The following is a 2,824-nucleotide window of genomic DNA, read 5'->3' on the forward strand; positions in this document are numbered from 1 at the left end:
AAAAATTTAACTTACACCTGCAACATACCTACACCCAAAAAGGATGTTGCAAGAGTAGTATCAGTACACCACACATACTGGTAAGCATCATCGGTCAACTAAGATTAGTTCACGCAACACAATATAAAGTCAATATGATAAGCAGATCAGTCAACACCCTCAGTACTCTCAATGTAGGTTCTTTCACTGTCACGATCTTACCTTTCTACTCCCAGCTACTCGCTTCTTTTACCCCCAAACAAATACCTGTTATATAACTAGTCATTTAAAACCCATTCCACCTTCTCTTAAGATCGATCAAATCTCGAACCTAAAAATCACGGAGGTGCACTCCCTGCCGAATGGAAAGAATACCGGGAATATTGCTGTCTCTGTCCACCTCTGAACTCACCCCCGATATCTAAAGATCTAGTCCTCTTACCATGGCCCCGGTCATGCTCACGCACTATCCTCCGCTAATGCTTACGGTCCTCCAAATTCTGTGCATAGGCCTGTATATGGAAGATATCCATGCCCGGCTGCAATGTGGCTGTCGTACACTCATCAATCAAATGTGGCCTTAAACCAGCCAGGAAACGATGAACTCTTTCCTCCATCTCAGCCACCATGGCTGGGGGATATCTAGCCAAGGAATCCAAATACACACAATAATCCTGAACACTCATACTGCCCTACTCAATATGCAAGAACCAACCTGCTCGGGCCCGTCGGACTTCTGGTGGTAAATAATGGCGAATAAAAGCATCCAAAAACTCTCACCAAAGAGCTGGAGGGGCATTCTCTCCACTGGACTTCTCCCATGCCGGATACCACTGCACTGCAATATCATGAAGCCTATATGACGCTAACTCCGCTGACTCGACCTCATCAACATACATAACCCTCAAGGTCCTCTGCATATTATCAAGAAAGTCCTGAGGGTCCATATTTTGCTTTAACACTGAGAACACTGAAGGATCTAACCCGAGAAAATTCTTAACCCTCGTACTGCCAGCTCGATCTTTCTATTCAACACCAACACCCTGCCGCTGAGCCAGGGCGGCTACCAATCTAGTTAATAATTGTACAGTTGTTACGCCTCAGAAAAATTACATGTCGTCGTATGATAGCTAGACTAATGCAGGGTGAGAAGTATACGATGTTCCTATAAGTAAGAAAGGCTACTTAATGAATCCAATTGAGATTTCAAGAACATTCAAGGTAAGAGCAGAAAGTTCATTGAAGGATGTTAAGCATAAGCCGTGTTTTGAAAAGGGTTTGCTAAGCACCGAGTTAACATGAACTTAATGATATTATAAAGAAGAGTTATAACACCCCTTAGGTTGCTAATGAAGTGTTAAACAAGTGTTAAGAAGGTTCCATAAGGATTGGAGATCAAACGAGTCGACGAGAACAAGTTTCAAAAAATTGTGGATTATATGGTCCTTTGTACGGACCGTATAAAAGATACTGGCTGTATATTAGACCGTATAAGCTGCCCAAAATTGGAGTCTTCACTTGAACAAATGTACGGTCACACATACGGCCCATATAAATTATACGGACCGTATGTGTGTCCGTATAGATGTGTCGGAACAGCTTTTTAAGTTTTAAATAAGAGGACCCCAAGTTCATTATTTTCATTTCCCATCTTCTCATTTTCTCTCCACAACTCAAGAACCCTCTAGAACTCTCTCCACACTTCGTCTACAAGAATCCAAGAGAAATTAAGCATCAACTTCATCAAACCAAGAGAATCAAGTGCCAGAAGCTCTCTAGGGTTGCTTGGAGACAAGAAAACTCTTTGGATTGGAACTAGGGCTTTTCTTCAAGTGAAAGATTATCATCTAGAACTTGATCCTACACAATCAAAGGTGAGTTTTATGATTCTTCCATGCTAGTTAGACTATTGAGGGGTTGAAAGACTTGGATTATGGAAGGAAATAGAAAATGGGTTCCAAGTATGAGGATAGTGACATTGTTGAGTAGTAGCTTAATATGAATCATGATTATTGATGTGTTGTGATTATAATTATGTTATGAATGATATTAAGAACATGGGAGAAATATTATATGAGGATGAATTTAATATTGCATTATAGTTATGATTATGGATGCCCTTGAAATGGAAGTGGGAGAATTGAATAATGTATAGTTGATGAAGATTATTGAGTATGATATTATGGATATTGTTATTGACGTTTGGGAGTTGATATATGATATGGAGAAAATAGTAGAAACAAAGTAGATGCTGCCCAATTTTCTCTATCTTTAGTTCAAGCACGCTCATATTATCGATTATCTAACATTAGTACGAACTCTCTTGAAGGTAGAAACGAGAATATTGGAGGGGAACGTTCAATCGATAGAGTAGCTAAACGAAAAGGTATGTAAGACTAGTCCCTTCTTTCAAAGGCATGACTCTTATTTTGTGATTCCTTTTCTATAGTGCCATGATTTTCTTACATCCTAAAAGATGAAGGTTAAGGTTCTTAAGAGCTTCCTATGAGATAGAGATGAGATATGTTCCATGATAATGATGATGATAATGATTTTATGATGAGCGTAACATTCTTATCCTTATGATTTCATTGATGTTACTTCTTGCTATTAATCTCACCTCATGCTATTAGTTCCTTCAAGGTAAGACATGAAAATCATAACTATTCCATAACATAGTCGGGGGTTACCGACCTTATGTCACTCCGATAGTGTATAGCTTTTCTTGAGATCTCCTGCATGCATTATGTTATGTATACATATGATTACACCGCTCCTATATGGCCGGGCAGTCACCAGTACGACAGGCATAGTGGGCAGCTATGATGATGATTATACCATGTCT

The sequence above is a fragment of the Lycium ferocissimum genome, chromosome 2, assembly GCF_029784015.1.
Source record: "Lycium ferocissimum isolate CSIRO_LF1 chromosome 2, AGI_CSIRO_Lferr_CH_V1, whole genome shotgun sequence".
NCBI classification, from domain to species: domain Eukaryota; kingdom Viridiplantae; phylum Streptophyta; class Magnoliopsida; order Solanales; family Solanaceae; genus Lycium; species Lycium ferocissimum.